Consider the following 25,970-nt stretch of genomic DNA (forward strand, 5'->3'; position numbering starts at 1 on the left):
ATTTGCATGATGAAAACAGTACGTTAATCAAGTGAAAGTGAACAATAAGTAACGTGGATATGATGGTCTGATAAAAAAATACATCAACCAATTTTTTTTTCTCAGCCCAAGGGGCAAAGTAATATCCACGACCATATTTTATTCAGAACAATATTCACGACAGCACTGTGTGTGGAATTTGAGCGAACATTCTCGTGATAATAATAAAAAAGGACTTCATCGATACTAAAATAATAATAAATAATTATTGCCAGTGATATAATTTAATTTTCTGTGAAAATCATACCTCAGACAATGCTCATGGAAAAAGATAATGGAAATCTTCATCTTGTGTTATCTGTGATCCTTCTAGATTAATTCTTCTTCTTGTTCCAACTGTTGTAATGATCGGACGTGGATAATATCTTGTAACACTGAGGTCTGTAAAAAGGTGTATTATGTTGTTAGTTAATATTAGAAATATGGAGTTTCTGTGTCACTGAAATGAATTTTCTTTGTTTAATCTTTTATTTCATTGTTATTCTCGTCCTATACAAATGTTTTCTCCTCAGTTACAAAGCAGCGCAGCCATTAGCGCTATTGATCTACAGTGCGGTTTATTGGTAAATGCTGAATAATAAGCGATTAACATTGAGAAACATTTTTAAATGTTAATGCATATAGTGAAGGTACAAAAATATTTAATACATATTATTTGTTAGTAGTAAAATAGGGCCTGAAGGAGAATCGGTAAGTGATTGTCTTATGTTAGCCGCCATCCTAGTGAAATATTGCAGCGGCAGGTTTAAATTGATTTTCTATACAGACATAAATGTTGTTGGTCATAATTGCGATAGTAGTTGTGTAATAATTGGTCCAGAACCCACTTTGAGGAAGCAAATTCGACTTAGATTGTAAATAATCTTTAAATATAGTGCAAATAGCATCTTACATGATATATATTCTTATCTGCTGATGTATGAATCTTGGTTAATTCGTAACAACTTTTATGAAATATTTTGACAGCAAAAATTAATTAGTATTGTGTGACAAAATTGTACATTTTGCTTGCAGAAAAGTTCTTTCACCTTGAATAACATAGCTTTAAATTCGATAAACGATCTGCAACTTAGTGCCATTTACACTGCTTGACAGACATCATTGCTAAATGTTCCCAGGTGGAGATTTCTTGGAAAAGCAGTGTTTAAATGAAACCTCAAGTTACATTGATAATAAGTAACTAGTTTTATGGTAATCTTGCTGAAATTGTACAACACGCAATCAAATCACAATTATTGCACGCCACAAGGAGTCATAAGCGTTTATATTTTCTTTCACTTTACCAGTCGCGGCAAATTAATTTGCATTCTTCAGAAGTCTACAAAATTAGGAATACTATTAACCTTTGTACCTAGACCAAACATTTAAGCAAAGTATAATAAACCTAATTACATTCATAATAGCCATTATTTTGCAGGCCTCCGAAGACAACAAATTAATGAAATAGGTAAAGTTCAAGAGTCTGATTTATAAATATAACACCGTGTAAGACAAAAATACTATACACCACGATGGATTTATACGAATGGGACGAAAATCGGTAGATGTGATGTACATGTACAGACCAACAAATCATTACAATTTCAGGAAAAATGGATCACTTAATCGAGGGAGACAGCTCCATAAGTTGAGCAAGTCGATAACGCGTTGGTCCACATTTGTCCCTTGTTCAAGCTGTTATTTGACTTCCCATTGATTGATATAGGTTTTGGATGTCCTCCTGAACGAGATAGTGCGAAATTCTTTCCAATTGGCGCATTAGATCGTCTACATCTGCAGCTTCTTGGAGAGAAATGCCCATATAGCTCCAAACGTACTCAGTTGGGAAGGCATCCGGCGACCTTGCTCGCCACGGTAGTGTTTGCAAAGCGTGAAGACAAGCAGTAGAAGGTGGTATCCCAGTGCTGTCTGGGGCGCCTGCAGATACGTCTTCGGCTTGGAATTTGTTTTACTGCAGCTGAATTGTCTTCAGTGATGAGACCCATTTCGAACTGAGCCCCGATATCCAGCGAAGTTGTTGGAAGTCCCCTGCAGAAATAATAAGCTAAGCTGCCTCTATAGCCATACATAACTGCGAAAATGTTGCCAGTGTAGGGTTTTGTGTACACGTTGACCTGTTGATTATGTACCACAAACGTTCCATGGTATTAAGTCAGTCTGTCTGGGTGGCCAAGTCATTCGCTCGAATCGTCCAAAATGTTCTGACATCCGTCATCCACAAAAATTCCGTCATTGTTTCGGAACACGAAGTCCATGGTCTCCAAGTAGGCGAACGTATCTTTTACAGTTAATGATCGGTTCAGTTGAAACTGAGGACTCAGTTCATTCCATATGAAGATAGCCCACATCATAATGGAGCCAAAACCAGCTTGCACAATACCTTGTTGATAGCCGGGATCTATATGGAGTCTCCGCCATACTGGAATAATACTATCAGCTCTTACCAACTGAAATCGGGACTGGTCTGACCGGTCACGGTTTTCCAGTCATCTAGGCTTCAACCAATATGGCAAGAGCCGAGAAGAGGCGTTGCAGGCGATGTCGTCCTGTTAGCAGAGGCGCTCACATCGGTGGTCTGCTGTAGCCCATTAACTTCAAATTTCGTCGCACTTTGGTAACGGATACGTTTGTCGTGCGACCCACGTCGGTTCCTGCTGTTGCTTCACGCAGTGTTGCTTGTCTGTTAGCTCTGACAACTCTACCTAAACGACCACTGTTTTCGGTGTTTAAGTTCGTTAAGTGAAGGTTGTCAGCCACTGCTTTGTCCTTGGTGAAAGCTATGAGTGAAATTTTCTGTTCTCAACACACTCCTGACACTGTGTATATCGGAATACTGAATTCCGCAATGGAGTGTCCCGTCCCTCTAGCTCCACTACTCTGCGTTCAAAGTCTATTAACTCCCGTCGTGCGGCCACAAACACGTCGTATACTTTTTCACATGAATCACCTGATTACAAATGACAGCTCCGACAAGGCACTGCTATTTTATACCTGATGTACATGATACTACCTCCATCTGTATATGTTCTTATCGCTATTCCATGGCTTTACTCACCTCATTGTAATATACAAACATACAAATATCTGTTACTTAACACTACCTGTTAACTCGGCATTGCCAGGGTACTCATTTCGCCAATTTTCTATTAGAAACGAAAACAAAAAATGAACTGCCTTTTTAGACACGTACATAAAGAACTTCGTTTCCATATATTTGTGAAATTATGCAACAGTCGTACAAAGGATATACGCACAGTGTACAATTAATGTGCAAGTATAGTACCCAAACTAAGAAACATGACCCTGGACAGTTCGCGTACGCTGGGCGCAGCTGCTTCGCGTATCTACGTCTTTTTTAAACGCCTCTATGGCAACACCTCTTCTAGCTATATAGACAGCTATCGTTTCCACCTACAGCTGTTTGCGCTTCGCAGTTCAAACCTACAAAAAGCGCTGCCAGGTGTCAGTGATTTCCTTAAGTTGATGCGACTGTAGGAGTGTCCTAGTTGTAAAAAATATATTTAGTAGAACTTTACGCATGATGCGGCGGTTTTTCACGTATCTCAGTGTTTATGACGTCGTATCTCTTGTCCTATGTGTCGTAAAATACTATATTTGTGTAGGTACATTTACCAATATTTGTGAATACTCTCAGCGAAACACGCATGAATACAGTCAGTAGAAAAGAAATAAGAAATTTAAACGTCATGCACAACACAAAAGTTTTTCACGGATCTCAATGTTTATAACGTCATGTCTCCTGATGTATGTGTCATACAATGATATAATTTTGTAGGTGCATTCAGCGGTGTATGTGCTTTTCTTGCTATCAGGTTTGACCTTCATCAGTTGTTTCGTTTCCAGAGTATCAAAACTCATTTACTACTTCAGAGTCTTATTTCCTAATCTGAATCAATTAGCATCACCTGATCTAATTTTACTACATTCCACGTTCCGAACCTGACAGTTCTGAACCTTTATGTGAATGTAAACCACAGCATGGGCATGATAGTGACTTATATAATCCCAGAATGACGCAACTGGGTAACTTATTACTGCAAAATATACTGTATTACCCGGATCGGAACTTGTAATGTTCAGTCCTTAAATAGGCTTGGTTGCAAAATCCGATCAGTATAAATTAGATATACTCTACCTTTTTATTAAATTTATTGAACGGTCAAAGATCAGGTACTCAGATATTGCAAAATAGTCCTTTACTCAGGGCATAATGGTCAACATTTTCATGATGTTGGACTAGCACTATGTCAAGAAACAGCTAAGGGTCTGGTTCGAAAAACTTCAATTAATGATCGAATCGTTACTGCACGTTTTCATTCTACTCACACCAGGACAACAACGGTACAGGTCTACGCTCCAACGGGAGATTCAAACGATGAAGAAAAGGATGATTTTTATGAGCAGTTGCACGATATATTTGACGAAATATCCAGTCATTATCTTAACACGTCTTAAGGGTGTTTCGAACGCTTTACTTAATCACCGTACAGGCTTTCAGCATGTTGTTCGACCCTTCGTGACAGCACAATGCGTGGAAGATAATGATGAACTTTTAAGATTACCCTTCACAAACTCTGTATAGGTAATATTTTCTTTCTCTATAATATGATAAATAAGAAGACCTGAGGTTTACCCTATAATTGTACCATTTCTTGGTCCTAGTGAACTTGAAAGTGAAGTCTAGCTCTCAGCAAACGCCGACAGCCTAAGCGACAGTTTGGTGTGACAAAGCTAAAAGACAAGGCAGCGGAGTCATCAACTTTAAAAATCGATTTCAGGTACTTCAAGGTCTACCTGATAACATTGAAACTTATGGTTTAAATTCTGGAATTTTGTGAAGACGTGTGCTGAAATGACAACTGGATGACGAAGATGAACGCAAAAGGGCGGTAGATTCAAATCGCATTTGGTATGATGATATAGAAACATCGTTAACAATCTAAAAATCGAGAGGAGCTTCAGATAGCTTCGCAAAAAAATGCTGAACTAGTTGTGGAGCCGACTGAAGAGAGCGGCTTGAATGGAAACGTAGAGGTGCAAAATACTGTCTTTCGAAGTGATACCACGAAATTGTACTCTGTGGTTTGAGAACTTACTGGAGTTCTTAGTTCTTCAAAGGGCTACATAAAGGATGAAAATGGCAAACTTCTGATTACAAAAGGTGAACAAGCTGCCAGATGGACTGAGTACTTTAAAGAAACCTTAAATCAGCCCTACCAACTTAATGATTCGAACTTCGAAAATGAACCAAATATTCAAGAGGTAATGGTGAAGACTGGTGACATCACAGAAAGAGAATTGCGCTCAGGAATTGAAAAACTAAAAAACAATACATCATCTGGTCTGGATTAAAGCTCCTCAGATGCCATACTATTCAATCCTTCAAAGCTAGCCATTTATCTTGAGGACTTCACCGCCATTACAGTCAATCCTTACCCGATGCTCCCTTTAAAGTTCTCAAAAACCTCTCATTTTTTCATCTTACTGAGATCCCATTTCAGTTCCTTACCTTTTCGTGACGATGGGACATTAATTTCCATCTGAGACGAATTTCCATACTGCTACAATCTTATTTCTATGTATAGAATAATGCAAAATTTACTCATTGGAAGTACAATCTTTTGCTTACAATTACAAATTTGTCTCAAAATTATCAGATTTGGGATCAGAATGTTTCTCCATCCAGTCAGCACAGTGCAAGCCTATGAAATATGTAAAACAGGATTTTATATCTGGAGAAAATAACCTTTAAGACTTTTCTTTTAACAGTTTTCTTGATTTTGATGATATCTGACAACGATGTTCTATCATCTTCAGATGACATTACAAATTAAAATTCTTTTTTATTACAAATACGACTCTTTATCTAACAAACGTGTTACCGTGTGCATATTTCAACCTCATCATGTCTTTTCTCAGAAAAATCAATAAATGCAAAACATTGGCATTACAAGTGGCTAACAATATACAACTGCTCACAGTCTTCATAGTACTAGAGTAGTAGTTTTCTATTTATTTCTTATCTGTTATTTCGCAATGCTTTGCCATAACGATAGGGAAAAGTTTAAGTATGTCATAGTTTGGAATCTACATAAGAATCACTAAGTAGTGAAATGTACAACCGAAGTTGAAATTGCTTCAGAAATATGAGTCCGGTGTTTTACACAATGCTATCTATTTAGTGCTTGTTCAAGCCATTCAGAGTTACCCCAAGATGTTGTCCATGTTACGATATCACCGCATTATTTTCAACAATATTGTGAAGACGTGTACCCATAATCTTTCTTGGAGAAGAAAAATTTCTAAATCAAAGATTTTCGTGTCTAAAAATGCCGAATATTAGCATTAAATACACGCTAATCAAAAGTAATTACATTCCTCATGTTACCGGTTTTAGTTTACATTTCATCCATATTTACAATATCTATGAAATATTTATTATGGTGAGTTAAATTTACTTTCGCTGCTCACTGTTTTATCACATTGCGAACACTTACGAAACTTCTTCTACGGATTAAAACGAAGCAGATCGTAGCTTAGACTGCGAAATATATACCGAATATACAGAACACAAAAAATGAACCAGGCATTTTTTTAAACGACCTACCTTTCGAAGAAATATCTCTATCATATTCAGTGGATGATTCTGGCTGAATACTAAGTTTCCGTTGTGGCTTCTGTTACCTCGAAGCACATTGAATCCCGGTGTGTGGATATAAAAGTTTAAGCTCTTTAAACACGAGAGAGAGGAGTGTAATCCTTATGGCGATTCAGACTAACTCCTCCTTAATTAGAATTTCAGATGAGCTCATTGTCGAGAAAGGGAATGAATTTTTGACTTCCCTCCAAACACGGCGTGGTTTGGAATGGAAATGAGCCCCCATCCTTTTTCGTGATACAAAGATCGTCACATTAAACGAGATAAAAGTTAAAAAAAAAGCTTGTAATGATCAAGCATCTTTCAGACGTCAAAAGAAAGAAATGATAAACGCAAGGGAGAGAAATATGGTGCATCCGAAGGTGATAACAACTTTCAATGTCATGACTGAAAATGGTATTAAATTCTCATTGTTCAGACACCATTTTGCAATCTAAAACTGTTCTGAGATGAAGAGCATGGCACAGTAGAGGATTTCGTGCTGTGCCGCATCTAACCAATCAGAAGACTGATAACTTCTCGCAAAAAAACTTAATGATCTATTTTTCTAGCGCGCATCTTTTATGGTCGGAAACTAATGAATTTTCATAAATCTAACAAGCTACACCCAGTCACGTGTTGCTGTGGCTCAATCTGGTTAAACGGAAAAGAAAGAAAAGAGAAGGCACACGTTCCCCATAAGTACGGGAACTAAATGTAAGCCCTATTCTTCTTCTCCCCCTATTTCTTTCCATCTCCTTTTCCATCTCTCTTTCTCCAGCCCCTCCTCCTTTCCCCCTCCTCTGTCCATCACCTTCTGCCCTCTCTCACTTTCGATCTTCTTCTCCTCCCAATCTCTCGATCTCGTCCTGTCCCCTTTCTCTGTGCATCTCGTTCATTCCGCTGTCATTGTTCATTTTCTCTCACCCGTCCGTCCATGTCCTCTCCGACCATCCTATTCAAAAACTGGCAAAGCCACACAAATGACTTTCCTGTTTCCTGTGAAAACCGTCTGTGAGAAAGAAAACAAACCAGTACGTTGTAGTGCATACAATTTATGCTTAAAAATTTATCTGTGGATTTCAATGCCCCGTTGTCATAGCCATGCGAGAAAGAAAACAAAACCGCACATTTTTACAGCGGAGCAAAACACGGCAATCATTAAGCGAAAACCGGTATATTATTGTTTAAATGCCTGCGTGGATGTGGAACGGAGTATCGTTTATAATTTGATGTAACAAAGCGCTCTTTACCGGTTTATATCAAGTTCGTGTAAAAGTCTGTAGCAAGATGGTCAAGTATCTTTTCAAATTTTTCGTAAATCGTATAAAATTTTAAGTAAATGTGTCTCGATCCTTCCAAGATTTTCGTAAATATTTGAAGACAAGTGCCTATTCGCAAGCAACGTTGTGTCAGAATGTCAAAGCAATTGGTGAAAAACTTTCGGAAATTTACGATTTCGTGCAAAAAAAATAAAATTTTTATTTATATAGATAATTACTATTTAGTTACAGTGGCTTCCTGTGTCCCACGACCACAAAATGTGCATCATCAAAGAGAATAAATATTGTGTACCGCACTAACGAAATTGTAATATTCTACGAGTCGTAGCGTGGATGTCAGATATTTGGTCGTGGCAGAGAATCTAGAAAATCTGAGAAGGAAAATGCAAAGGCTCGATCTAAGATACAATGGGGATCACTGAAGTGAGATTGAAAGAAACAGATTTCTGGGCAGAAGAATACAGAACAGCAGAAAATGGTATAATGGGACTAGGATTCATTATGATTATAAAGGTGGGCAGAGAGTGGGGCTATGTGAACAGTTCAGTGATAATGTTGCTGTCATCAGAACAAGAGCAACCAACGTCCATTACAATAGTTTAGGTATACATGCCAGAATCACAAGCAGAAAAGAAGAGATGGAGAAGGTGTAGGGGAATATCGAAAAGTTACTTAAATACATAACAGGAAATCATAATCTAATAATAATGGGTGATAGGAAGTAGGTAGCAGGAGGGAGAATAGAAGCGAGTACAGGACAAAATGAACTATGGAGAAACAGTCAGAGAAAAGAAGAGAATTCAGTTCTAGCGAAAGAAGTGTGACGTTGAAATACTGCGAAAAGATGAGATGCATTTGGAGAAGTCTAAAGCTGTAGATACTACGGTAATGGATAACAAAGCAGACAGATCAGGTACAGGGAAATGGGTATATTTTAAAAGCGCGATTAGCGATGTTGGATAGACAAAGAACGGTACAAGGAAACTAACAACGAACAACTCTTGAATAACAGAAGAAATACATCAAGTGATCGACAAGAGGAAGAAGTAAAAAAATTGTCTGTGGGAAACAGGAATAAAGTAGTATAGTCCTAAGTTAATTAGCAATGAAATAAATAAGAATCCAAGGCGAAATGCGTGCAGAAAGAATGAGAAGAAATGGAGAACTGGATGGCTGTCGAGAGAACTGATTTAGCATATCCAACAGCAAAAGCAACCTTCTTAGCAATCAAAAGCAAGGGCGTCAAAATTAAGAATGCGTTGGGTGTCATACCATTAGAACTTCGAAAAAACAATCCTTAACTTAGGATGGGGACATAAGTGCGAGAAATATCGCACAATCATCTAAACAGCTCGTGCATCCAAGTTGCTGAAAGGATAATATATAGAAGAATGAAAAAGAAAATCGATGACCGTTAGCAGATAATCAGTTTAGCTTTCGGAAAGACAAAGGCATCATAACGGCAGTTCTGACGTTGCTCCTAATAACGGAAGGAAGAAGGAAAAAAAAAAAAAAAATCGACACAGCTACAAGCTTCGTCGTCCCACAAATAGTTCTACATATTGAAATGATGCAAGGTGTTCGTAATACTTAGAAAAATAGGAATAAGCTATGAGAAAAGATATACAAGAACCAAGAAGGAACAATAACAGTGAAAGACTGTAAACAAAGTGCTTGTATTAAGAAGAGTGTAACCCAGGGATACAGTGTTCACCTCTTCTGAAATTAAGAAGAAATTTCAATAATAAAAGAAGGGTTCAAGACATAGATTAAAATTCAGGATGAATGGTTACCAATAGTAAGATTCGATGTTGACACTGCTACCCTACGGAAAGTGAAGAAGATTTACGCGACCTGTTGTATGGACAGGACGGTGTAATGTGCGTATCTCATGGATGGAGGGTAAACCGAAGAGAGAAAAAAGTAATGATTACTAGCAAAAATAAGATTAGCGATAGTCTTAACAATGAATTTCGTGTCAATGAATTAGAAGACGAAATGAAAGTATTCTGTTACTTTGTAAGCAAAATTACTCACGATGGACGAAGCAAAGAGAACAAAAATGAAAACTAGCAGCGGAAAGAGGATATTCCTGGCCAAGAAAGACTAATAATAGCAAACACAGGCCTTAATTTCAGGAAAAAATTTCCGAGAGCCTACGTTTGTAGCAAGGCATTGTATGGTAGTGAATCAAGGATTGCGAGAAAACGATAAGAGAAGAGAATACGAAAATACTGAAAATTAGTGAACTGATAGGACAAATGAGGAGGTTCTCCTCAGAATCGGCGAAGAAAAGGAAGTATAGAAAATAATGACAGCAAAAGTATAGAAAATAATGACAGCAAGAAGGGACAAGATGACAGGAAATTTATTAAGACGTTATCGCATAACTTCTATAGACAATGGCAGCTGAATTTAGGTACTTGTATGTTGTGTTCCTGAAAAGGTGTGTGTGTGTGTGTGTCTGTGTGTGTGTGTGTGTGTGTGTGTGTGTGTGTAAGAAAGAGACAGAGAGTGGATGATGGAGATAGAGCGAAACAAGAATAGAGGGAGATAACGTTGCAATGACCTAAACTGGTGTGAGAAACACCTTTAAAAATCAAACTCAAAACGGGAACAGTTGACTAACGGTTGTTAGTACAATCCACAGATTCAAACCCAGTCTCGTCCTCCAGATCTAAGATTAACTTATCTCACAAACTGGTGGAAGGAATGATTCGCTTTAGTGTCAATATAGGATCTTTTTTATAAGAAACACTAGCTTGCAATATGACATGAAATAACACTGCCTTAAATACTATAACACTCATATTACTCCCATTTATCAAGTTTTTATTCGTTAAACAGACACACTACTCCAATTTCTTATGGAGTCAGTCTGTAATTGCACTTGGAAGTCAATAATAGGGAAGTTTCCACCAAAATTTTAATCATTCGAACTTCGTGGAAAGGTATAATGTAACGCCAAATACTGAGAAATAGGGAGATAGCCATCATCAGACAGTAGTAGCAACAATTGTATCCAGCGTACGAAGAGCTATTGAAGTGATATTGTAGAATAGAAGACGTTACTCATCTTATTTACACATTTGTCGTTAATGTTTATCGTTCTATCCGTATTTACGACTTATAAACAGGATTGAGATATCTCTCTCGAAGTCTGTTTTGTGACTAATGTGAAATCTGTACGCCAGGACCTATCTCAAAACCCGGTGTTGATTATGTGGCACAAAAATTCATGTCCAGCCATTGGTTCACGAGACCGAAACCGATGTAGATAGTAAGGAAAACGGAAGAGGATGCTTAGAATTCTGTCGTCAAATGTTATGTCATAAAGAAATATCAAAAACTGTTGAAAATATTCATTCATTTGCAGCACTTCTGCAAAGATCCGGGACTTAGTAATTAGTACTAAGGCGTGAAAAGAATCCTTAATCGTCGAGTATCGACATGTTTGCAGCGTAGATGGAATCTTTGTCAGGCCCTACACATACGTAATTTACGTGTACATTAGCTCAAGTCGTTATCAGAATTAACTGAATATCCTTTGACTTAAAAACAGTTTCCTGTGATCGGAACAGGTAACACACACTGTGGAACAGTCGGCAACGATAACGATATCATCTACGCTGAAGTGTGAAACGCGTTCCCGTTCAGACATAACGATATACGCGGAACAAAATGATCTCTTTCATTCTAATCAATACGGATTCTGAAAATAAATCCATCTTGTGAAGCTCAGCTTGTTTTGTTCGCACAAGACACACTAACCAATATAATTATTGTAAGTAGTAGAAGGTCCGAACTAGGGAAGTGTAATAGGACATTACTATTCACATTATATGTTAATGACCTAACTGTGGTTACTACTAGAAGTCTCTGACTTTTTGCGGATCTAATTTTATACCGTGAAATGTTGGTATTATCCAGTTACATCGTGGTAATATATCATCCCGGTGTGAAGGTGGGGAAATAACTCTTAATGCAGAGAAAGTTGTGCAGTTCACCAACTGTATAAACACAACAGCTTTTGGATACATGATTATCACAGCTACAGTGGCTCATGTCACACATATTTTTTTGAAATTGTAATATGTAAATTGAAAGTGTCACATAAAATTTCAAAAATCTTAAATGACACTTGAAAAAGGTGTTTTACGTCTCATCCTCTGCCGCACTCTTTTGCAAAGTATGGATGTAAATACTGAGCACAAAGTTTGAGGATCAATCATGTACAGTAAATATGGTTCGACAAGCTCTAATGGTACAGAGTTATGACAGAAAAGGACTGATATTTTTGGAAGGTCTCAGGCTAAAATGCTACCTCACTTTTACTATATGCAAACACCAATTTTGACACAAGCCTTCTGTGAAGAGAAGAAGTTTTGAGGTTATTATTATCGCGAACTAGAGACACAATGATTATGTAACTTTTCTGGATGAAAGAAGGGGAAATATTAAGTACGCAAAAAGAGTATAAAAATATATTGGGACAAAACGAAAACATGACAAACATTTGCATAACACGTTACATCATGGTAGAGGAGTAACATGGAAAGGAAGCTGAAATTTAGAACTTCGTTTATTACAGAGAAAAAATAAGAGGAAGAATTCAGAAAGTAAAGTTCAGAGTCAGTACCATATTAGATAATGATCGTAAAGGGAAATCTGTAAATTTCAAATTGCAGCCCGGTATGTTTCTAGCAGAGAGGATTTCTACACTGCGCGACAGAATTAAGTGATCAATTTTTCGAAACTCCGTAACTGTCTTCCACTGCAACTCAGAAGTTTGAACTTTGGCTCTAAGGTGATAAAGCCTATGCCTTCCTCTGTAACGTCGCAAAAGCAACGTCGACCTCGGACTGGAAGACGCTTCAAAAGCAACGTGCCGACACACGCAGATAAAAGGCCAGATTCAGAAGTTCACGCGACGTGTATGGTTGGTTAATGATGTTTGATGTTTGATTTTTGGGGCGCTCAAGTGCGCGGTCATCAGCGCCCCTACAAAGTCCCAATTTTTACACAGTCCAGTATTTTACTCAATCCATTAAAGCCACTGTCACGAATGATGATCATGATGAAATGATGAGGACAACACAAAAACCCAGCCCCCTGCAGAGAAAATCCCCAGCCCGACCGGGAATAGAAGTCAGGACCCCGTGATCCAGAAGCAGCAACGCTCGCCACTAGACCACGAGCTGCGGACATGGTGGGTTAATGATAGCACGTCGGCATCAACTTTGACCACAATGGTGCCCAACGCAACTGTAGGCTAGAGATGGGTCGTTCGCGAACTAACGGGTCCCAAGGAAGGGTTCATCAAGATGAATGGCATGAGCGATGAACGAATTCTAAGGAGCGGTTTTTCATAGTTCACTTCGGGCACGGCTTTCTGCTGATAGTTCCCGGAAACGGGAAACAGTCGGTCTCGTTCCCGCAACTTCATGTCGGCCTGTCTCGTTCCAGTCTCGATCCCGTTCCCATCTGTCTCGGTCTCGCTCGGCCGGACTCGTCTTTCTTCGCGTGGCTACCCGTCGCAGTTCCACTGCCGCCTGCTCATAGTTAGTTTAGTATAGAGTTGGTGGTTTCGTTCGCTGTGAACGCCCATTCTAGATCTGTTTCAAACCTCTTTTGAACTCTGAACTTCTGGTTCTTTTCATATTCTAATCACCGTCCATGACCAGTAATTGAAATGTATTTTATAATTACGTAAATTACATAAAATTACATGGTACGTAGTACATACATCTTTTCAGGTAGCAAAACGGCGTATCAGCTTACTTCACTATTTCTATAAAGAGCAGAAGAAATACTTGTAAAAAGGCAAGATTTTTTTGTTATTGCACATGCAAAGGAAGTCGGCACGGCACACACGAGTGGCCATTTTCCGCATTTTTTTGATTCACCGTAAAAGAGCATGTTCATTGTTATGGAAGACAGACCGACTTACAACCGAATGAAGTCCGCGTTCCGTAATTGAGTGTCTGGTGTCACATTTTGTATAGAGAATATGATAATTTCTCCAATATTATTTCCGTGGTACAGGGTAGCGCACGAAAAATCGGCCCCGAGTACTAGACTGCCTATTGTCGCCTACCAATCTCATCTATTGTTTCGAACTTGTTTGCATTAGCTTATTTGTTATTTATTCACTGCCAAATTATTCCATGTTTATCTGTTCTGCTCGTATCGGTCAACAAATCGTGCGTAACTGGCGAGCAGTCTATATTCAGAGCCGGTTTTTCGTGCGGCACCTTATATTGTTTCACTGTGATCGGCCACATATCGCTACAGTTGGCTAAACGGGAGGTTTTGCAGAATCACGAAAATTACAAGTGTGTGAGAATTCTGTTATGAATAAAAACTCTGTACTTCCGGGTGGAGGCAAGTGCCCCTCTTGGCGCCTTCCATCTTCAATCGCCTATGCTACTAACTTTCAATTTTTCATAAGAACCGCACGCAAAGTACAAGTGAACCGTGAACGAGAAAAAATGAACGGTTCCCAAATAAGAGCGATCACCAGCGAACTAGTTCCCAAGGATGAACGAGTTCGCCCATCTCTACTGTAGACGTATTACGCGATGGGAGAGTCTTCACAGTGTCTCTTATCGAAATTTCACTCCTTGTTGTGATGTCTTTCCGATGGTCGGAACCATGAAGCGCAGTGAGCCAGTACAGAGACAACTTGTGGAGTAGTCCTAGCCACCTACAGGCAGGCAATTGGAATCAGGGGTTTTCAAGAGTATGTAACGTCTACTGTGTTTCTGCTTCATGCGGATGAGAGAAGAATACTTGCGCAGTGAAGTGAAGTATTATCTTTGTCACTGATTAATGAAGACTAAAGTGAACAGATAATTAAGAAGCCGGTAGCACCTATCACATAAGCCTTTCCTAAGGACAAGCATTAATAGAGCCTCGTCACAATAAGCCTAACAGGCAGTCTATGAGCACTGGAAAAGAGACTGATACTTATCCCCCCCCCCCCCCCCCCCCCCCCACCACCACTTTACAACTCACTATCGTGATCAGAAACTGAACACCGCAACCTCTCGTTGCTGATCAAATAAAATAAAGTAAGGTAAAGTTCTGCGTTCTGGCGTAGACAGGCCAATCGCGCCCTGGCAACCACTGTGTCATCCTTAGCTAGTGGCGTCACTGGATGAGTCATGGAGGGGCAAGTGACGACCACAGAATTGTAAAACTACCATAGGTTACCACAGAGTTTTCCTAGTAGCTTTGGTCAGTTAAGCCTTAGCCCTTGTCGCAATGAACGTTGAAGTTAAGTACCGTCTGTCTTGGCTAGCACCTGGATGGGTAACCGTCCAGGTCTGCAGAGTGCTATTGATAAGGGGGGGTGCACAAAACCGTTGTAAGGCCAAGAGAGGAGTTACTTGATTGAAAAGTAACGGCTCCAGTAGCAAAAACTGACAACAGCCGGGAGAGTGGTGTGCTGACCACGTGAGTCTCCATATCCACATCCTGTGACACCTGTCAGCCGAGTACGACACCGTGGCGATCTGTACCGCTGGGCCTTCCAAGGCCTATTGGGACGGAGTTTATTCTGTTAATGTCGTACCCGTCTTACCTGTTCGTTATATGTGTTGCATACCTGTCGAGCGTTACTCATAACGATTGCTTTCTTTATGTATGCGATCAGTGTCTTACTAGATTACCCTAAAAACCGGAACCGGTGAACCGTCTAGAACTGGGTGAGGATACATAAAGAGCTGGGTAACTTACAGAACATTCTTGTTCCTCACAGTCCGCTCCTTAAAGTAAACAGTATTTAAGGCAAAATTGAAATTTTCAATGTTTAATTCAAGATTTATTCGAAAATTATTGACTTTTAAAGTGAAACAGAGTGATGTTGCAATAAAAATAAAAAGAAGCCATACAGATTTATCAGTTGACGCTAGATAATGCCATTTCCTTAACAAAAAGCTACAATAAAAAAAACTCTGCAAAACCAAAATGTGTGAAACATCACTTCACTACTTCGTCGAAAAGTGATCTTAGAGCGTTGATGGCCAGGCGTTCCAACCTGGCGAAGTTCGGTCACCGAGTTGCAAATCTTTTCAGATGACACCACATTGAGCGATTTGCGTCTCGATGATGGTAAAATCATGATGACAACACAACACCAATGCACGAGCTTAGTAAATCTCTGACTCAGCCGGGAATCGAGCTTGGGCCCACCGCAGGGCAGTCAGACGCGCTGACCAATTAGCCAGTGAGGCGGACACAACAATAATTCCATACTTTTTTTATGTTTGTGCGTGTTACTGTACTTGCATCAAAAGTGATTGCTTTGATTGCTTTGGTTACATAAAAATGCAGAAGTTACGGAATCAACTAAGGTCCTCGGTTCTCTGTTTCTGTCTTACACATTCATTCAAGTTACTTTCCCTACCTATGCTATCAATATTACCGCCGGTCCCACCACTTTACGTCACTGACGTAGTGTATCAAAACTACCGAACCGTAATTTTTGTGGAGCACAACTATAGGTGATTATACCGCTCTCCCGTCCGTTGTCGAGTTTTTTGACCTCGGGGCGGCTGCTGTGTGGTGGAGTAGCTCCTCAGCTGGCCTCATGAAGCTGAGTTCACCCCGTACCAGCCCTCCGACCAAGAAAATGTCCCTGACAGAATCGGAAATCGAACCCTGGTCCTCCGCATGGAAGTTAGCCGCGATGACCACTCAGCCAGGGAGGCAGATGCTGAACCAACACCGGTAGGAAAACTCCTGTAACTCCCATGATTTGTACTGGCGGCCGCAGAGCCGGCCTCTAATAACTGAAGGAGAATGGAACTTACGAGAACTCAACGCCGGGGTTATCAGCGAAAAACTGAAGAAGAGGTGGCTTCAACGTTTAATTACCACAAAGAAATAAAAGAGAAGTTGTAGATGTCATAATGTTTTCTGTTTCAATAGACTGAATATTCAATAAAAATATCGAAATGAAACAGGAACTTGTAAAGTGCTGATGTGGAAGATACGATCAACTGCAGTGAAAATGAAAAAAAAAAGTGCTTTGGTATAATTACGTTATGGAATCTACAGAAAATGGATCTCAAGTAACTGCTACAATAATGAGTACCCTTTTTTCTATTGTTTCAGGTCGTTCAATGTTAGCTGTTAACACCTGGTCTAGTATTAAGACAGTCCAGGCAATCCATATCCGGACAAAGTAAATCACCGAATAATTAATTACTAAACCTACGTCCATTAATTTTTCCCATTACCTACAGATCTCACTTTCAGTCACTTGATCGACAAAGCTAGGTTAACCTTCTCTGAAATGAGATCCTATTTAAATGTCATTGTTAAGTAAATGTTGTAACGGAACATCAGAGGAATTCGACTAGATCAGGGATTGTCAACCTTCTTTACCTACCGCCCACTTTTGTGTCTCTGTCAGGAGCAAAATTTTCTATCCGCCCATCGACTCCACAGTACTAATAAGTTATAAAGTGGAGAAGTACCTTTACGAAAATTATACAGCAGAATTACAGTAAGTTAAAGCGTATCACAATAGTTACTTACCAAATACTTTATGCCAATTTTTATAAGAACCTAATGAAAATGTTTTTAAAGCCCTTACCAGCCGTCATGAAAGCTGGAACGCTCAGTGGTGAATGGCAGGGACCAGGTTGAACCTACTGGACTATATCATGAATAACTCAAGTTTGGGGAAATTCAAAGACATAACGAATTTAAGGGCTCGGTGTTGATATTGTTGTTTGTCAATTAGGCACACGATGCATAGCTACAACAACGTATTCATAAGATATAGAAAGTGGTTCTGTGAAATTATCTCCAATCAAATGCCCTCACAGCTGATGCACAAGCGATGGCCAATAATTGTGTAAGAATACCTTATTTTTATTATTTCATTAATCTTATTATTATACAAGTGACCAAAAGAAATCTTTGTTTTAAGAAGTACTATGAGAACGATAATACAGTACAAAAAGACTATGCAAGCTTTATGGTCTGGACATTAGGAGTATGAGTGTTTCGCGTAATTTCGATCTTATTTTGTTATGGAGGGCTAAGGCTACTTTCATACACAATTTCCACCCAGCTGTGTTTTTTAGTTACTTTATTTTCAATCGATTTGTAAGCCTTTGCGGTTTCGGCTGGACGTTAGGCACAAATAAGCCTTTTTACTCTAACATTTGCCACATTAGTGGATGCTGTGGTACAACGACAGAATATTTTTTCGGGTGTAAATCGTACTGATAATTGTGCTTAGTTGTCGTAAGGTGCAGACATAAAAAGCTTGGAAATCAATTTCAAATAAAGTAAACACAAGAGAAGTGAGTGTAAAACTAAAATTAAAATAGCCTTCGTGCCCAGTGAGATAATAACTCGAGACCCATGTCCATAATATCGAACACTTCTTACATAGAAAGCAAACAATATGGTTTATCGATCGCTTCGGACGCCGACTTCTAGAAATGCCTGGAAGGTGTAGGTAACGGTACGCGATGCAGTGTGCTCCTGAAAAGCTCATTAAAACGGATATGCAGCGCGTCTGTTTCACTCACCAGAGGGCACTTCAGCATCCTCACTGTCTCCGCAAAGTGGTGTGCACATTGTCGCCAGATTCTTCTATCTTCAGCTGTCTAAAAGCTGTCAGCGGGTGGATACGTCCTTCCTCTTCCAACGAGCAGAATAATAAGCGGTGTCGGTCTCGGTACGGACCTCTTCCCAAGTCTGCGGTGTGTAGTATGTTCACCGTGAGATGAGTTCTGCGATCAGCTTCTTCGAATACGTCGGTGTAGTAACACACACGGAAGATACCATTTTGACCAAAGTAAGTGAGCTGGAGGAAATATTTCTGATGTTTATACCAGTGGCTTTACGAGCCACAGTGACGGCATAGGTAGAGGATCAGGTGTTGATGTGCTCACCAGGTTCTTTCACACGTTTCTATGGCTACAAAGCAGTATATTGCTCAATAAATTTCGACGGATATCGTTTGTTTTCTGAGGAACAAAAGCAACAATGAGAGACTTGTAAAAACTCGAGATGTTATTTTGTGGGAGAAGCTTCGTCCAATACGAGATGGTGAGAGAGCGGAATAAAATACAGGTATCCAGTTCGTGACGCAGTGGGGGTGTAGGACCGAGCCAGCAGAATGGGGGAGTCACGTCGTGCCTTCACGGGCGGGCACCGGAGAGCGACACGGTCAGAAAGCTGCACTCAGGCAGAGTGCATCAATGGCGCGCTATCTATATACGGACCAAAGCGGAAGGCGAGGCGGCCGCGTGGGACTCGCAGCGAGTGTGCGGCGGCCGGCCGCGGCATGCATTATAAAAGCCGGCGCGGCGCCGCGTTGCCAGAGGGACGGCGCAAACACTGACCGCCGCGCCGCCGCCTTGTCGATACGGCCGCGTCACGCCACCAAACATATCAACAGCGGCGGGAACCTGCTGCTACCACTGCGCTGCCACTACACCGCCTCCCCCGGCCCTCTTAGCGCCCCTAACAAATGGACCGCGCCAAAGGCAGTGATGGTGTTAGGCGCGGCAACGACGACGTTCACCCTACAAATTGCATCGAAGTGGTCATACAATCAACCCGTAATTTGTCTGACGGCGTCTAGAATTCCCCTCCCACTATCTAGATTTACAGTGAGGTAACAAAACTCTAGAGGACAAATGTAAGGATGTAGAGGCTTATCTCACTAGGAGTAAGATAGATACTGCCTACAGGAAAATTAAAGAGACCTTTGGAGAAAAGACACCCACTTGTATGAATATCAAGAGTTCAGATGGAAACCCAGTTCTAAGCAAAGAGGGGACAGCAGAAAGGTGGTTCAAATGGCTCTGAGCACTATGCGACTTAACTTCTGAGGTCATCAGTCGCCTAGAACTTAGAACTAATTAAACATAACTAACCTAAGGACATCACACACATCCATGCCCGAGGCAGGATTCGAACCTGCGACCGTAGCGGTCACGCGGCAGAAAGGTGGAAGGAGTATATAGGGGGTCTATACAAGGGCGATGTACTTGAGGATAATATTATGGAAATGGAAGAGGATATAGATGAAGCTGAAATGGGAGATACGACACTGCGTGAAGAGTTTGACAGAGCACTGAACGACCTGAGTCGAAACAAGGCCCCGGGACATTCCATTAGAACTACTGACGGCCTTGGGAGAGCCAGTCCTGACAAAACTCTACCATCTGGTGAGCAAGATGTACGAGACATGCGAAATACTCTCAGACTTCAAGAAGAATATAATAATTCCAATCCCAAAGAAAGCAGGTGTTAACAGATGTGAAAATTACCGAATTGTCAGTTTAATAAGTCACAGCTGCAAAATACTAACACGAATGCCTTACAGACGAATGGAAAAACTAGTAGAAGCCGACCTCGGGGTAGATCAGTTTGGATTCCGTAGAAATGTAGGAACACGTGAGGCAATACTGACCTTACGACTTATCTTAGAAGAAAGATTAAGGAAAGGCAAACCTACGTTTCTAGCATTTGTGGACTTAGAGAAAGCTTTTGGCAATGTTGACTGGAATACTCTCTTTCGAATTCTAAAGGTGGCAGGGGTAAAACACAGGGAGCGAAAGGCTAATTACAATTTGTACAGAAACCAGATGGCAGTTATAAGAGTCGAAGGGCATGAAAGGGAAGCAGTGGTTAGGAAGGTAGTGAGACAGCGTTGTAGCCTCTCCCCGATGTTATTCAATCTGTATATTGAGCAAGCAGTAAAGGAAACAAAAGAAAAATTTGGAGTAGGTATTAAAATCCATGGAGAAGAAATAAAAACTTAGAGGTTTGCCGATGTCATTGTAATTCTGTCAGAGATAGCAAAGGACTTGGAAGAGCAGTTGAACGGAATGGACAGTGTCTTGAAAGGAGGGTATAAGATGAACATCAACAAAAGCAAAACGACGATAGTGGAATGTAGTCGAATTAAGTCGGGTGATGCTGAGGGAATTAGATTAGGAAATGAGATACTTAAATTAGTAAAGTAGTTTTGCTATTTGGGGAGCAAAATAACTGATGATGGATATAAAATGTAGACTGGCAATGGCAACGAAAGCCTTTCTGAAGAAGAGAAATCTGTTAACATCGAGTATAGATTTAAGTGTCAGGAAGTAGTTTCTGAAAGTATTTGTATGGAATGTAGCCATGTATGGAAGGTAAACATGGAAGATAAATAGTTTGGACAAGAAGAGAACAGAAGCTTTCGAAATTTGGTGTTACAGAAGAATGCTGAAGATTAGATGGGTTGATCACATAACTAATGAGGAGGTATTGAATAGAATTGGGGAGAATAGAAGTTTGTGGCACAACTTGACTAGAAGAAGGGACCGGCTGGTAGGACATGTTCTGAGACATCATGGGATCACAAATTTGGCATTGGAGAGCAGCGTGGAGGGTAAAAATCGTAGAGGGAGACCAAGAGATGAATACACTAAGCAGATTCAGAAGGATGCAGGTTGCAGTAAGCACTGGGAGATGAAGAAACTTGCACAGGATAGAGTAGCATGGAGAGCTGCATCAAACCAGTCTCTGGACTGAAGACTACAACAACAACAACAAAAATCAAGGGCTAGTGATATGGACATATACAGATTTGGGTTGTATCACGTACACAAGGTGTAAATGGGCAGTGCGTTGGCGGAGCTATCATTTGAAGTCAGGTGATTAATGGGAAAAGGTGTTAGACATGATTATGGCCACATGTTGGGCATTAACGGACTTTGAACGTGCATTGGTACGTAAAGCGAGACGCGTGGGACATTCCATTTCGGAAATCGTTAGGGAATTTGACATTCCGAGATCCGCAGTATCAAGTGTATGCCGAGAACGTCACAGTTCAGGCTTTGTCTTTCAAACGGGCAACGAATTGACGGTCGCCCTTCAGTTAATGGCCGAGAGCAGCAGCGTTTGTGCAGTTGTCAGTGCTAACAGAAAAGCAACACCGCGTGATGTATTCGCAGAAATGAATGTGGCACGTACGACGAACGCATCCGCTAGGACTGAGCGGCGAAATTTAGCGTTGATGGGCTATGACAGACGACGACGTCACCTGCAGCGCCTCTTCTTGGCTCGTGATCACAACTGTTCGACCCCAGACGACTGGCAAATCGTGACCTGGTCATTTGATTCCCGATTTCAGTTGGAAGATCCCGACTTAAAAAAATTCAAGGTGAAAGGATATCAAGTATATGATTCGCCGATGAAGTTTTTATCCGGAGTGAAAGCCAAAATGAATTTCATGATATTCTGAATGGGCTGAAAAGTCATATGAGTAAAGAACACCGACTGAGAGTAAACCGAAGGCGAAAGTAATGACAAGTGGCAGAAATGATAAAACCGATAAACTTAATATTAGGATTGATGGTCGCGAAGTAGATGAAGTTAAGGAATTCTACTGTCTAGGCAGCAAAATAACCCATGACGGACGGACCATGGAGGCCATCAAAAGCAGACTGGCACTGACAAAAAGGGCACTCCTGGCCAAGGAAAGTCTACTAGTATCAAACATAGGCCTTAATTCGAGTAAGAATTATCTGATAATGTACGTTTGGAGCACAGCACTGTATAGTAGGGAAATATGGACGCTGAGAAAACCGGAACACGAGAGAATTGAAGCCTTTGAGATGGTGTGCTACAGACTAATGTTGAAAATTAAGTGGACAGATAAGGTAAGGAATGAGGAGATTCCGCGCAGAATCGGAGAGGAAAGAAATATGTGGGAAACACTGACAAAGAGAAGGGACGCGATGCTAGGACATCTGTTAAGACATCTGGAAATGACTTCCATGATACTAGAGGGAGCCTTACAGTTGTTCGCAATTGGTTTGAAGAATATGCTGGACCATTCGAGCGAATGATCTACCAAAATCATTCCCATCGCACGTTTATGCGGCATAATCTTAAGTACTGTCGTGCACAAAATCCTGCATCGTCAGTTCTACCGCAATTATGGACAGCTACCGAGGCAGCATGGCTTAATATTTCTGCAGGGGACTTCCAACGACTTGTTGAGTCCATGTCACGTCAAAAAAAAAAAAATAAAGTTGTTGCACCATGAGGGGCGAAAGGTGGTGCGATACGCAGTAGAACGTATTCCATGATCTTTCCCTCCTGACTATAGATTTGACATGATTTTTCTAAATCGCTTAACACAATCACCGGGACTGTCACCGGGACTGTTCCATTAAAAGGTGAAACGATCCCTTGCCTCGTTGTGAGTAAGGTAGTGGTAGTGAGCTGTGATCGGAAAATATATCCTCTTGACACGCAGGACAAATTACCCGACGATTAACTCGTAAACACCAATTTTCTTCACTATTATCCATTTTTTAAACTTTTCGTGTAACAAATTGTCTGTTGGCTTGTGTCTCGGTATCTTCGACAGACGTAGTGGAGTCCACCACCAACAATGGAGGATGAAGCTTTGACAATGACGGAAACTCGTGCTGGCGAAACGTCAGAAAAATCATCAAACTTCGGCCGAAGAACCTGAGAACCTTCCGGACAACCATAGTCGTTAGCAGCACGCCACTTCCGGGATTCGAGGAGCTGGCGCCATTCCGGATCGAAGCCGCCCAGCGAATTGACGAAGAGACTCAGTGTGTACTGACGAGCCCGCATGTGGTTTTCAAGCGATTTGCCAAATGCAAGTAGGTGAATACCGGGATGGTACTCGCGGATGACCTATATACATGGTTCCAAAACAATTTGGAAACCACTGCACCTTTTTTGAATTAGATCACTGCACACAGACAGTTGACGATATGGCACAAAGGCTAAGAGAAGGAGAAATAATTTAGTGAGCTGTTTGAGTCCGATTCCTTATAGATTTGCGGTTTCTTTTTTTTTTTTTTGTGAGCCTATTAAGTCAATTTCCACGGGAATTAGCAACTGGGCAGCGAGTTCCCAGTTGGAAAAAGTGGAACGGGATCACTAGTTCCGATATTTTGCCTCGCAACCTATGAATCCTCCCGGAAAATTCTAATGGTACCGAGGTTGGAACTAAACAGTCCAGTCACATTAATGTGACCACCTGTTAGAAACCTAATTACCCACAACGCGGATATGCAGGAAAATTTTCTGGAAGGTGTCGTGGTCAGCGGCGCTAGGTTCCTCCGTTGAAAACCGACTTCGCGAAGAGTGCGATCGAGATGAACCCACAGATTCTCGATTGGATTTAAATCCGGGGGTTTGGTGGCCAAAGGGGAACGATAAAACCCTGGTGTTTTTCGAATCACGCTCGTGCACTGCAAGGTGTGTGACACGTTGCATTGTCCTACTGGTAGATGCTATCGTTGAGGAAAAACAAACTGGATTTAGGGGTGAACATTGATCCAAGGATATATGCAATCTTGTTGTGATCAATTTTACTTTCCAGAATGACTAGAGCACCTAAGGAATGCCACAAAAACATTCCCCAAACCATAACGCTCCATCCTTATCTGCATTCACACGTTTCACGCAGGACACACCAACGCCATCTGTTAGATGCAACCTAAAATGTGATTCATCTGAAAAAGCCACCTATCGCTGCTCAGTAGACGTACAATTGCGGTACTGGCATGGAAATTCCAGCCTTTGTCGCCGATTAACAGCAGTCAAAGTGGGTGCATGAACAAAACGCTTGCTGCCATTGTGATCTTTCAGGATACACTACTGGTAGCCCCTTGGTTCGTCTGGCCAGTCAGCCCCTCAACAGCTGCAAATCTATTCGTCCGTTCACATCTGAGCAGCAGACGTGAACCACAGTTGCCTCAGCGCCGGTTTGGATAGCGCCATTTTGCCATGCATGGCAGCATACGAATAGTTTATCAAGTTACCAGTATCGGAAACGCTCCCACCTTTCGCCGGAGAGCCAATGATCCTTCCCTTTTGAACGTCACGTAAATCGTCCCATTTCCGCCTCACAACAATGACCATTGTGTTCTGCATGGCGCAGGTGCGCTTTGTTCTTGTATACCCTCCACTGCTAGTACTGCGACCTGCCGTCCGTAAGTGGTTGTTGCACGCTGACGTTGAGGATACACGTCTTCCGCAAAACGTTTACCAATTCTGGCCTTTCTACCACTCAAAAGAACAGAATGCAACCATTCTCTGCGGTTATTTCTTCTCCCGGTAACATACCTTCTGTGGAAAGTGCTGCTTCCTAGTTGGATTTTCGTAATTTTGTTTAGAACAGGTCTTCCATCGTCTTCTCCTGACTAGGGTTTCCACTGTTTGGCGGCCTCATTCCGTGCGTGTTCGGGACCATCTATCATCACATCTCTTCTGTGGTCGGCCGGCCAGTAGTCCCACTTCGGTCGTCCGCGTTCACAAAATTGTAACTGGTCTTGTGGTGTCCATGCCTCCCACATGATCGATACAATTTCTTTTTCCTGTCTTCTGTTTATTTATATCCTGTATTTCACAATGACCCCCATTGATTCTCTTGTCCCAAAAGGTTACTCCTTCGACCTGTCTTAGTACCTTTTTATTCACTGCCGTTAAATTTTGTTCCATTTTTTGATTCTGCTGCATACACTTTAATAAAAAAAGAAACACCACGAAGGAATTAAACGAACTGGCTGAAAATCTATGGATGTGATGCTTTTGTAAAGACAAACAAATGGTTACAACTTCAGAAAACTTGCGGGATTTACTCAAGAGAAGGAGTTTCACAGATTGAACAAGTCAGCAACGCTTTTGTCCACCTCTGGCCATTGTGCAGGCAGTTATTCGCCTTGGCACTGATTGACGATATTGTTGGATGTGTTCCTGAGGTATGTCGTGCCAAATTCTGTCCAGTTTCTCGTATTAGATCGTCAAAATCCCTAGGTACTAGGAGGGCCGCCATTAAGGCACCAAACGTTCTGAATTGGAGAAAGACTCAGCGAATTACGGCTTGGCAAGCACGAAGACAAGCAGTAAAAACTCTCACAGTGTGAGGGCTAGCATTATCGTGCTGAAATATAAGCCAAGGATGGCTTGCCGTGAAG

This window comes from Schistocerca americana, chromosome 4, assembly GCF_021461395.2.
Source record: "Schistocerca americana isolate TAMUIC-IGC-003095 chromosome 4, iqSchAmer2.1, whole genome shotgun sequence".
Lineage (NCBI taxonomy): Eukaryota > Metazoa > Arthropoda > Insecta > Orthoptera > Acrididae > Schistocerca > Schistocerca americana.